The sequence below is a fragment of the Pongo pygmaeus genome, chromosome 18 (genome assembly GCF_028885625.2).
Source record: "Pongo pygmaeus isolate AG05252 chromosome 18, NHGRI_mPonPyg2-v2.0_pri, whole genome shotgun sequence".
Lineage (NCBI taxonomy): Eukaryota > Metazoa > Chordata > Mammalia > Primates > Hominidae > Pongo > Pongo pygmaeus.
This window is the reverse complement of record NC_072391.2, coordinates 54,237,785-54,250,729: the sequence shown is the minus strand read 5'-3', so window position 1 is coordinate 54,250,729 and position 12,945 is coordinate 54,237,785. Positions and strand designations below refer to the sequence as shown.

At 54.4% G+C, this 12,945-nt stretch overlaps 1 protein-coding gene across 3 annotated transcripts in view; it reads right to left on the bottom strand.

Moving 5' to 3' along the window:
* The window catches only part of CPNE2 (copine 2), a 55,781-nt gene extending 43,415 nt beyond the window's left edge, over positions 1-12,366 (bottom strand). For 2 of the 3 annotated variants that reach the window (XM_054454979.2, XM_054454981.2), the window contains exon 1: positions 12,147-12,365. The gene's annotated coding sequence lies outside the window, so the exon portion shown is untranslated. Of the gene's footprint in view, positions 1-12,146 lie in introns of all 3 variants that reach the window. The other variant, XM_054454980.2, reaches the window with a different exon arrangement.
* Between the last annotated feature and the right edge of the window lie 579 nt (positions 12,367-12,945).

Sequence of the window (12,945 nt, the reverse complement as noted above, 5' to 3'; positions counted from 1 at the left end):
AATATCACATCCTCAGAGGCCTTCCCTGATCACCCAGGCTGACGTAATCTGTCTCCGCTCCATGCTGCTTCCTTCACAGATCACTGCCATGTACAATCGTTTTACATATCTGTCTATATGCCTGTGTCTGTCTGCCCCGACCCTCAGGAGGGCATCACCACTGTTTCCCCAGCACCTACAGCCATATCAGCATATGTGAGCACCTAATCAATGAGGGAGGTGGGGGCTCGCCAGGCAGGCTCCATCATCAGCAGCCCCAGAGCAATCATAGCCATCTCCCCCTGCACGCATCACTTGAGAGAATCACAGGCAGCTTCTCAAACCCTGGGGTCTCAGAGGCCAGCAGGAGAGGGACTGTGTCCTACTTCACAGGGGTGGAAACTGAGGCCCAACAAGAGGCAGTGGTTTTTTTAAGCCAGGGAAGGATGGTGACCAGGCCCAGAGCCAAGGCTGCCATCACTCCTTCCTTCCCATCTTGGCTCTGCCATTTAACTGCTGTGTGACCTCTGGCAAGTTCCTTCAACTCCCTATGTCTCAGTTTCTCCCTCTGTAAAATGGGAACAACAAGAGTGCCTTCCAGCCGGGCGCAGTGGCTCACACCTGTGAGCCCAGCACTTTGGGAGGCCGAGGCAGGTGGGATCACCTGAGGTCAGGAGTTCGAGACCAGCCTGGCCAACATGGTGGAACCCCACCTCTACTAAAAATACAAAAATTAGCTGGGCGTGGTGGTGTGCGCCCGTAATCCCAGCTACTCGGGAAGCTGAGGCAGGAGAATTGCTTGAACACGGGAGGCGGAGGTTGCAATGAGCCTAGATCATACCACTGCACTCCAGCCTGGGTGACAGAGCAAGACTCCGTCTCAAAACAAAAACAAAAAACGACAACCAAAAAAGAGTGCTTTCCTAGGTGTTGTGAGGATTCAGTGAGGTAAAGCACTCGGAACAATAACAGGTAGCTTTTGCTATGATCAGTGATTCTTAATGGCTGTGAGGAGAAAGTAGCCCTGGCCCCACCACGATGTAGAACCCAGGAACCAGCTGTAGTGCAAAGGAGCTCACTGTCAGGGAGGAGCTGCCGGGAGGCTGGGTGGGGGGACCTCCAACTTAGAAATGGGTGGAGAGGAGGGGACAGTGAGAGAGGCAGGCACAGGGAAGCTGATGGCCCAGGAGGAGGCCTGGGAACCCCGAAGGGGAGAAGAGCTGCTGGATGGTGAAAGGCCGGCCTGAAGTGGCCAGGGAGGCAGCCCCCATTCCAGAGGCTGGTGGAGAGGAGGAGCTGGGACCACAGTGGGATGTCCTGTTGTAAATTCTATCGAGGGCACTGTTTGCTGTCAGAAAAGCACGTGCAACTTGATGTGTAAAAAAGGAAAAAACAGGCCAGCCGTGGCGGCCCACGCTTACGATCCTAACACCTTGGGAGGCTGAGGCGGGAGGACTGCTTGAGGCCAGGAGTTTGAGGCCAGCCTGGGGCAACACAGTGAGATCCTGTCTCTACAAAAATAAAAAATAAAAAAATTAGCCAGGTGCGGTGGTGCACACCTGTAGCTACTAGGGAGCCTGAGGCAGGAAAATTACTTGAGCCTGCAAGGTCAAGGCTGCAGTGAGCTGTGATTGTGCCACTGCACTCTAACCTGGGTGACAGAGTGAGATCCTGTCTCTAAAAACAAAAAAAGAAAGAAGGAAAAAAATAAATTCTCTGTTTTGCTGGTGGCAGTAACAAAGAAAGGGGCGTGGTTGCCTGGTCACGGTCAGTACCAGGCATTAGTTAGGAACCCATTCTGTGGGGTCTGAATCCCCAGCAATTCTTAATGTCTGGGGAGAGGGGAAAGTAGATAAAAAACTTGGGGGATGTATAAAGTTAACAGTTTACATAAAGGGGACGAGGTTAAAACTGATTGAGAGGGCCGGGCCTGGTGGCTCACACCTGTAATCCCAGCACTTGGGGAGGCTGAGGCGGGTGGATCATCTGAAGTCGGGAGCTCAAGACTAGCCTGGCCAACAAGGTGAAACCCCGTCTCTACTAAAAATACAAAAGTTAGCCAGGCATGGTGGTAGGTGCCTGTAATCCCAGCTACTTCGGAGGCTGAGGCAAGAGAATTGCTTGAACCTGGGAAGTGGAGGTTGCAGTGAGCTGAGATTGTGCCACTGCACTCCAGCCTGGGCAACACAGCGAGACCCTCTCTCAAAAAAAAAAAAAGAAAGAAAGAAAAACAAAAAACGGATTGAGAAACACGGCTCTAGGCTCTCCCTCCAGGCTGGTGGACACAGCACAGGGAAGCCCAGAGAGACCACGGTAGTGATGGGGGACTAGGGATTGAATTATGGGCTTGGATACACAACCCTCAAGGTCTTCGAGGTGGGGCCCACTCCTGGGTGCTGTGGCTTCTGGGACCCTCAGGGCCTCCAAGTCCTTCTGCACCCAGCATATCCTGTCAGTGGGGTCTTATCTCTGACAGCAGAGGCTCCTGAGGTGGCTCAGAGCTGTCACCACGTGTGGTTTTCAGATGGGTCACCTATGCATCTCTCCGGAGCCTGCTAGAAATGCAGCACCCAGCGGGCGCGGTGGCTCACGCCTGTCATCCCCGCACTTTGGGAGGCCGAGGCAGGTGGAACTCGAGCTCAGGAATTCGAGCCCAGCTGGGCAACATAGTGAGACCCTGTCTCTACAAAAAATGGCAAAAAAAATTAGCTGGGCACGGTGGCATGTGCCTGTAGTCCCAGGTACTTGGGAGGCTGAGATGGGGGGAATCACCTAAGCCTGGGAAGTCAAGGCTCCAGTGAGCCGTGATCGTGCCACTGCACTCCAGGCTGGGCAACAGAGTGAGACCCTGTCTCAAAAAAAAAAAAAAAAGAAAAAGAAAAAGAAACGCAGCACGCTGGGCCCACCCAGACCTGCTCTAGCAGAAGGCCTAGAGCGGCGCCCATAGGCCTGTGTTTTAACATGCTCTGCTGGTGGTTCTGATGTGGGCTAAGTACACACAAATCACAGGTTAGCTGAGTACGTGGGGCATCTTGTTCAAATACAGATTGTCATTCAGCAGGTCTGGGGAGGGGCCTAAAATTCTGTTTCTAACAAGCTACAGGTGATGCTGGGGCTGCCCCCTGGAACCACACTTTGAGGCACGAGGCTACAGATCAGAAGTTGCAATGTGGCCACCCCATGGCTGACCACACCCCAGGGATGGCTCTAGCATAGTTGGATTTGGCATAATGAGGCAGGTGTCACACTTGGTCTCCATACAAGCTCTACTGGCTTCACACACCGAGCTCCCAGCCAGGTCTCTGTAGACTTCTGAGTTTGCAACCTCTAGTCTGGATGAGAATGCTCTGTTAACCAGAACCCTCAGCTAACAAGACACCCATTCCCTACGGGCCCTGATGGCTGCTAAGTTTACTGAACTTTTGGGGGGTTGGAACGTATCTTGAATGCATTCAGGTCTAAATTGCCTCCTTCATCCCATTTCCCAGATGAGAAGATCCAGGAAGATAAATGGCAACCATATTAGTCCAGGTTTTCTGGAGAAACAGAACCAATAGGATATCTATCTATGCAGAGAGAGAAATGTATTTTAAAGAATTAGCTCATGTGATTGTCGGGGCTGGAAAGTCCAAAATCCGTAGGGCAAGCCAGAAGGCTGGAAACCCAGGCAGGGTTTCTATGCTGCAGTCTTGGGGCTGAATTCCGTCTTTGAGAAACCTTAGTCTTTGCCCTGAAGGCCTCTGATCAATTGAATGAGGGCCACACATAATGGAGGGTAAGCTGTTGGACTCAAAAGTCTACTGATTTAATGTTAATTGCATCTAAAAACTACCTTTATTTGACCAAACAACTGGTCACCAAAGCCTTGCCAAGTTGACACATAAAATTAACCATCATAGCAATCTTTAGTTCCTAGGAGATCTGTCATGGGGCAGGAAAACAGGGTGTTAGGGCAGGAGCTCTGGGCTAGCCCTTCTTAAGTGTGGGAGCTCAGAGAGCCCACCCCCACCCTGTCAGCTGCAAGAGAAGGGTGAAGGTGGGTGTGGCCGTGCTGATGGAGAGATAACCATAGTAAAATGAGAATAATAATGCCTGTCCCAGGTCCTTGAAATTCTGTAGCTTCACAACATCCCCAAATGAGGTGTTATTATCAGCACTCCCATTCTCCAGGCGAGTAAACCAAGGCTAGGAGGTTGAATCACTTACCCACGTGGTTCTGGTCCTCTGGCTCCCAGCCCAATACCACTCTACCTATTGGGCCTCCACTAATGGGACTCTGGACAAGTCATTGGTCTTTCTGTGTCTCAGTTTAGTTTTCTCATCCAACTCATGGAAATTACAAAATGCTTGATGCACTGCAGATACTGGCTCAAAATGAGAAAAACCTCTCCATGGCTTCCAGCTGTTCTCAGGACAACATCCAGGTTCCCTGATGAGGCTCTCAAAGTCCTCTCCCTCACACCTTTGGCTCTAGCTCTGCTGTTTGCCACACAGTTTCAGCAAGTATTTTTCGTGCCTCCCTAATTCTGCATATGCTGTTCCATCGCCTGGAATGCCCTTCCCCCTTCTTCACTTAGTGATTTCTTTCTTCAAACTCAGCTCAGTAAAACCAAATGCAGCTGGGCACGGTGACTCATGCCCGTAATCCCAGCACTTTCGGAGGCTGAGGTGGGCGGATCACTTGAGGTCGGGAGTTCGAGACCCAGCCAACATTGTGAAACCCCATCCCCACTAAAAACACAAAAACTAGGCAGGGCGTGGTGGCTCACGCCTGCAATCCCCGCACTTTGAGAGGCCGAGGCAAGCAGATCACAAGGTCAAGAGATCGAGACCATCCCGGCTAGCATGGTAAAACCCCATCTCTACTAAAAATACAAAAATTAGCTGGGCGTGGTGTGCGCGCCTGTGGTCCCAGCTATTTGGGAGGCTGAGGCAGGAGAATCACTTGAATCCAGGAGGCAGATGTTGCAGTGAGCCGAGATCGCGCCACTGCACTCCAACCTGGCAACAGCAAAACTCCGTCTCAAAAAAAAAAAAAAAAAAATCAAAAATTAGCCGGGCATGGTGGCAGGTGCCTGTAATCCCAGCTACTCAGTAGGCTAAGGCAGGAGAATCACTTGAATGGGGGTGGGGTGGGGAGGTTGCAGCAAGCCAAGATCACGCCATTGCACTCCAGCCAGGGCGACAGAATGAAACTCTTGTCTTAAAAAAAAATGCACTATGCACCCATCCCCACCCCCAGGATTTTAAAAAGCTGACATTTTAAAAAGCTGACAATACCACGTGTTGGCAATAATGGGGAGCAACTGGAACACACACAGGTTGCCAGAGGGAGTGGAAATCGGTGCAACCACTTAGGAGAAACATTAGTGCCCAACGAAAACATTCACATATGTTCACCCAAAGATACACATACGAATGTTCATGGCAGTGCTAATCTGAATAATCCCAACTGGAACTCCCCACCCAAACCCCCATCATCGGAAGAAGGGAGACATAACTGGTGAATGAACACATAGCAGACCACATACAGCCAGCTTGAAGGAAGAACACGGGTAGCAATAACACGGATGGGTCTCACACATGCTGTGTGAAGGGGGCCAGAAAGAAAGGAGTATGTCATCCTATATGATTTCACTTAGGTGACCTTAAACATGGACAAAACAAATCTACGCTGCTGGAAGTCAGGATAGTGGCAGGACACGTGGACGAGTGTTACTGACCAGAAGGGGACACCGGGGACTTTGGTGCTGGTCGTGTCTGTTTCTGATCTGGGTTCTGGTGACCCAGATGTGTTGGTTTGTGAACAGTCATTGACTGGTCCATGTAGAATGTCTGCTCTATTTCATAGGCTACACTTCAATGTGGTAAAACAAAAAACAAAAAACACCAAAACCAACAATCCAGGGACTCCTCTACAAAGCCCTTCCTATTTCCCTGGTCCTTGAGAGGGAATCACAATATCAGCATACTGTAACCATTGGCTTAGAAGCGTCACCCTCACTGGAGCTTAAAGATGGAACCAAACCCTGTTTCCATCTCATTGCTGCCAATACCCAGAGGCACAGGATGGAAGCTCGACACAAGTTTGTTGAAAATGAGGAAGAGTGAAAAGGTGAGAGGAAGAACCATGACATCTTGGAATTGTAGAGGCCTGGGACTAGAGGTTCACAGAATTCCAGAATTTGGGAATTCTGGGATTTCGGAGTCATGAGTTCTTTGAGTCTCAGAGCTAAAAGACTTTAGAGTTTATCTGGCCCCACTTTCCAGCCACACAAGAACCCTGGCCACAGCCTGGCTGCCCCAACATCCTGCATCCTGGTTCTGGTGGGCAGGGTCCAGCCACAAGCCTTATTCTCTGGGGCCCTTGCCGCATGCCCATTGCTGCACCAGCTCCTGCCAGGCGACAGGCAGCCCCCGGGGAGCAGGCTGGCACTCCCAACCAGGTGGGGGCGGCACCTTGACACAAATCACTTCTCCACTGCGGCTATGGCACCGGCTGCTGTGCTCCAAAGACACCACACTCCAACAGGCAGCCAGGCCATTACGGGGATAAATATAGATGCAGACAGCATGGCGAGGAGGCTGCAGCAGGGGTTGGCCCTGAGGCCCCCCTGGGGATCCCCAGCTTCCACCAGACCACATTCACAGGGAGGTCATTCTCTGTAGCACCCGCTTAATCACTAAGCTCTGGCTCTTCGGAGAGGGGGCTTCCCTTGGGACCCCCCGACCCTCCCAGGCCCCAGGTTCAGCTCAGCCTGCACTGGAAGGTTTGTGTCACTTACAGGGGCTGACCTAGCAGGCGGACAGGCAGCCTCCACTGTACTCCCTGTGAGTCTAGGGACTGGGTTCTGTCCTCTCCTGCCACTCCTCCCTCCTGGACCTCATCTCCTTCCCCTCTGGCCTCCCAGGAGGCTCCACGTGGGGATGGGCACAGAGTGCTCTGGCTCTCGGGAGACTCTGAGTACTTAGGGGACCTTGGGAGTGGGTCTGGCCAGGCTCAGAGGGCAGGGGACTCCCATGGAGGAGGGAATGGGGAAAGTTGTATGTCTGAGAGAAGGTGGATTTGCCTAGGACTGAAAGACTGGCGGCTGGGGAGGTGGAGGATGTGAGGTCCCCTGGGTGGGACATCACCTGCTGCCACTGCCTGCCCACCCAAGGGACGGAGGTGTGCTGGAGAAAGTCACCCATTCCCTATGCAACCTGGGCCATGTGTCCTAACCTCTCTAGCCTCAGTTTCTTCATACAGGAAATGGAGCTGCTGCTAACTAGAGCTGTCCCCACTACTTTCTTCATGATGTTCTTAACGCAGCAGTGAACAGCTTGTAAACTGAAGAGGGTTGTGCACAGATGTAATCCCTCTTTCACTTGTGACTTTGGGTCTCCACTTTCCAGGAGGACTTCCCTCACCATGCAGCCATCCATTTGGTCGTTCAACAGATGTTTCTTAAGCAGTTCCTCTGGACCAGGGACTTTGCTGTGTGCTGGAGGGGCAACCATGATCAAGACACACTCAGGCTCTGGGCATAGGAGTTTGGGATGGAGTTGGGGGGACAGAGAGCAAATGACAAGGGCAGGAAATCTCAGATAGTGGAAAATGTCATAAAGAGAATAAAGCAGGGTGAAGTGATTGTGATGGGGCAGTGTGGAGGAGGCCGCATTTGAGCTGGGATGTTAATAGACCAGAAGCCCCAGGAGAGCAAGGCATTGGTCTCTCTCATTCATGGCTGTATCCCAGCCATAGCTGGTGCCCAGCAGGTACTCAGTGAATATTTTTGAATGAATGAATGAATGGGCTCCTGAACCAAGCTAGGCATGTCCCCACCACAGGGCCTTTGCATGTGCTGTTTCCTCTACCTGTTTCCCAGCATGTGCAAAGGCCCTGTGGTGTGGACATGCCTAGTGTGGTTCAGGAGCCCATTCTCCCTGCAACTCTACTGTATCCCTGCAGGCTTTTGTATCTTATCAGGAGCTGAGGATATCTGGCCTGCCTGATGTGCTCTGGCTGTCCCCTCTCTAAAACACAGGAAGGAGTATGCCCAACTCCCAGCAGACAACTCCTCCAATCCCTCTCTCCTCTGGTTGGACCCCAAGTTTTCTTTTTTTTTTTTTTCAGACACGGTCTCACTGTTTCACCCAGGTTGGAGTACAGTGGCACAATCATGGCTCACTGCAGCCTCGACCTCCTGGGCTCAAGCAATCCTCCCACCTCAGCCTCCCAAGTAGCTGGGACTACAGGCACGCACCACCACACCCAGCTAATTTTGTTTATTTTTTATGTTGGTAAAGACGGGTTTTTGCCATGTTGCCCAGGCTGGTCTTGAACTCCTGGGCTCAAGTGGTCTGCCTATCTTGGCCTCCCACAGTACTGGGATTACAGGTGTGAGTCACCACGCCCGGCCCTCCCATCAGTCTTTCAGAGACATGCCCAACCTGAGAAAAGAGTATTGTAAGAGTGCAGTGAATGCTGGGAGCTGAGCTACTGGGTTTCAAACTCTGGTTGGCCATGGGCTAGTTGAGCAGCACACACTGGATGGCTTAGATTCTCTCACAGTTCTGTAGGCTACAAGTTTGAAATCTAGCTGTCAGCAAAACCATGCTCCTTCCAGTACTCAGCATGGTAAGCCAGAGTTCCCTTCAGAGACTCAAGAGGGCAAGCTCATAATTCTCCCAGGATCCATCACTCAACATCACAGACTCATTTAACAGGAGGCTGCAAGGAGGGGCAGGTGCTGTCATTCCTCACACAAGGATTTACTGAGCACCTACAATGTGCCAGGCACTGTTCTCAGTGCTGGGACACGGCCCTAAACAAGACGGACACTGTTCGCTCTTGCCTTTTTGTGGATCTGACACCCTTTGGGGAGGGAAGCAGATAAGCTGGTGCACCAATGAGTAAAGAAGATAATTTTAAAAAGTGGCAAATGCCCCAAGAAAAATACAACCAGGAGATACAGCAGTGAGGAGGGATGGTGACACAATCTCACTACAGTCAGTCTCACTGCAGACCTCAGAGCAAGTGCGGCCAGGACAAGTAAAGAAATGTTCCACGGTCAGGCACAGTGGCTCATGCCTATAATCCCAGCACTTTGGGAGACCAAGGTGGGTGGATCACCTGAGGCCAGGAGTTCAATGCCAGCCTAACCAACATAGCAAAACCCCGTTTCTACTAGAAATACAAAAATTAGCTATATGCACGCCTGTGATCCCAGTTACTTGGGAGGCTAAGGCACAAGAATCGCCTGAACCTGGGAGGTGGAGGTTGCAGTGAGCTGAGATCGCACCAGTGCACTCCGGCCTGTGTGACAGAGCAAGATCCTGTCTCAAAAAATAAATAAATAAAAAATAAAAAAAGGAAGAAAGAAAGAAATATTCCAGGATATGGAACAGCAGTCTTCTTGACTCTGCCATGGGAGTGACAGCCGAGGTCCAGTGGCCCAATGAGGGCGGAAGACACTGGGATGGGAACCAGGAGGCACCTCTAACCTGGGCTCTGTCCTCAGGTACTGTGGGACCCCTATGTCCTCCCTTCTGGACAAGGAGGTGGGGAGACATGTGATTGTAGACTTTTCTAGCTGCTGCCTGCCAAGATCACAGGGTGACGTGGCATCCTGGCTCCCACAGTGCCCACACCACCGTGTCCGGCAGGGTTGTGGGAGACCCCACTTCCACTCTCTGAGGCCATATTCTGCAAGGCGGAAGGAGCTGGGTCCTCGAAGTGTTTTGCTCCTGATTCGGTAGCTCCAGTGCCATCTATGTATAAGGGTCAGGGGAGGGGAGAAGGACAGAGACCTCCATCAGGCTGGGGGCACCCTGACCCTGAGCTGAGGGCTTCTCAGATTGGGGACTGTGCCTGGCAATGATGCCTCCTGCTCTGACAGGAGGGAGGAAATTACTAGAGAATGCTCTTTTGTTTTCTGTTCACTCCTTAGAGCCCTGTGAGGCCAGCCAGATGTGGGGAAATGGGGACACCTGGATGAGATCTACCACCTCTCCTGGTCTTCTTTCACCCCAGGCCCCTGCGCCTAGAACAGCCCAGAAGTCCTGACAGGAGTGGGAGGAGCAAGCGGGCCTGAGACAATCCCACAAAGGATCCTGGATGCAGTCACCCACATCAGGCTTCTTAATATTCCCATGGATAATGACAATGACAGTTAACCAGGCACTCACCACGTACCAGTAAGTGCTGGCACCCGAGTCCTTGCAATCTAATTTAATCCTACCTTTGCAGAAATACACAATTACCTGAAAAGAATATAAAGGTGTATAGATATAGAAACTGAGGACTGGGAGGAGGACTGGATGGGGTCCAGTACTTACTGTTTTACAGACATAGAAACCGAGTCTCCATTCTCAGCCATCTTCTTCCCTTATGCCCCAGTTTTTAATTCTCATGACATTCCAGAGGGAGTGTCCGGTGGAACACCACCAGAGACACCACACTTGCCACTCATGAAGTGCTCCCTACTTGCAGAACGTCTGCTCCCTGTTCCCCAGTTCCAGCCTCCCAGCCGCCCTACTGTAAGCTGGATCATGTCACAGTTTGCCTCATTTTACAGACAGACAACCCCCGAGTCCAAGGGGTGACAAGGCACGCAAACAGGAAGTGACGGCCGCGAGACGAACCCAAGCGTCCACATCCGTCGTCCCTGGTTCTTTCCATGGAGAAAACTGCCTGGGTGACCCCTTCCAATCCAGCTGGCTGGGGCGGTCCTGGAGCTCACCCGGACCTATGCCAGGGGGAATGCCATAAAACCACGCCTTCATGCTGTGTCCATTCTCCAGGAGGCAGGCCCTGGAACATTAGCCCATTTCACAGATGATGACCCAGAGGGCCACAGGGGCGGAGGGTCTGGGCCCAGTTCCCTGTTGGTCATAGGTGGGGTTCAGACCCAGAGGGCCACAGGGGCGGAGGGTCTGGGCCCAGTTCCCTGTTGGTCATAGGTGGGGTTCAGACCCAGAGGGCCACAGGGGCGGAGGGTCTGGGCCCAGTTCCCTGTTGGTCATAGGTGGGGTGCAGACCCAGATCTCCCAGGCCTCCCCATCAGGGCTGTCCACAGGCAGGCTGCAGCTGCCAGGGATTACAATCTGCGCACACCGCCTGTTTCCTGAAAACCATGGGCTCCCTGCAGTTCGGGCAGCTGTGGATGCCCAAGGGGCAGAAAAAGCCCCCCACCCTTTGATGACAGCACACACCTCTAAGGGAGCAAAAAACTAAGGTAGACAAAACAAAGGGCAGCTCAGATCATTCTTCCAGACCCCTTGTCCCTTCCCCCCGTACATATGGGGCAGGGGATTCAGATGCAAGATGAACCCCCTATTAGCTACCAGAGCCAGCAGCATCTGTGACCTTGGGAAAATCACAACCCCCTTTGAAACAGCCCCTTCCCCATAGGAGAGCTTCTTGAACTGGGGGGAGGGGGGACAAGGAGCGAGGCTGGGGGATGGGGTGGGAAGAGCAGGGAAGAGGGGAGTAAGACCCCTCTATTTTAAGAGGAGCATCGCTGTGAGAAACGGGGAATAAGAGAGGGCCTTGCTCGCCCCCTCTCTCCATGCCCACCCCCACACCCCCTTTAAACACACAGGTGCCAGACAGCTTTTTCGCAAAAACTAGTTTGCAAACACACTCCGACTTCTGGGAAGCTGCCCAGCTCCACTCCCCCTCTGCGCTCCCAGTACCGGGGCTGGGAGCCGGCCCTTGGCAGTTGCCTTGGGCAGGGGGTGGGTGTTGAGGGGTGGGAGGAGAGCAGAGGGGCTCGGAGAGGAGCCCGCGCCCGCCAAGAGGCAGCGCGACCTCACGCCTTCAGCAGCTGCGGCAGCGGCTGGACTCCACCTCCCGTACGCCCTCCAAGCCCCTCGGGGCGGGTGGGAGGGTCCCCAAAGCAGCTGGGCTCGGACCCCCGAGGGCGCCCCCATTCCCCAGGGACCCCGCCCGCCCTTCCCCCGCAGTGCGGGCGCCGGCGGGGCGCCCCCGCGTGGCCGGGTCGGAGCTGAGTCACCGAAGCGCCGGTGTCCAGGTTCGCGCGGGCGGCGGGGGCTACAGCGCCGCAGACCCCTGAGGCGGAACCCGGCTTCCTTCGGACCAGCAGCTGGATCCGGGAGCCCAGCCCCAAGGCCGAAGTTGGGCACTCGCGCCAAGCTGCCCCGCCTGCCCGGGCCCCACTCACCGCGGGTCCCGCGGGCGCCACCGCCCTCACCGCACGGCTGCCGCTGCCCGCGCTCCGGGCCGCCCGGGCATCCCCGGGCGCTGCTCCTGCTTGGCCGGGCCCGCGGGCGCGGGACGGGCTCAGGGCGCTGCCCGCGCGGCCACGGCCCGCTCGCGTGCGCTCCCAGCCGCTCGGGGTCCGGTCCTCCTCCCGGGCCAGGCGGGCGGGCGGCGGCGGCGGCGGCGGCTCGGGCTCCTCCCTCCGGCCGAGGGGGGGAGTGGGGGGGGAAGTGGGAGGCGAGGCGGGAGCTTCCTGGAGGGGCGCGCGCTCTCCCACGGGAGGAGCAGGGGCGCTGTCCCGCCCGCAGTCAGCCGCTCCCAGCCCGCGCCCGGCGCGCCCCGGCACTCGGGGCGCCTGGCACCTAGGGGGCCCGAACGTTCGGGTCCCGAACGCGAGGATCCGAAGGTTCCAGGCTGGGACTCAGGTGGCTGAGGATCGGAACAACGCGGCTTCGCGCCCTCCCTAGGCCTGCTTTGCCCGAGCCTCTGGCACCTCTGAGTTCCGAGCGCTGTGCGCTCAGGGCGACCGACGCGGGAACAGAGGGGTGGCCTCAGCCCGGGCCTGCGGGGCCCCAGTGCCGCTTGGACCCCCAGCGCCTATGGGAGCGGGGCTGCGCCCTCGGGGCAACACCCAAGGCTGGGTTCTGGAATGTATTGGGCAGGATTAGGGCCGCAGTGTTTTCTTCCCTTGTTTTTTTTTTCAATAGCAAAAGAGCTCGGCATTTTCTTGCCGCCAGAGATTGGAAACATGACATATTTCT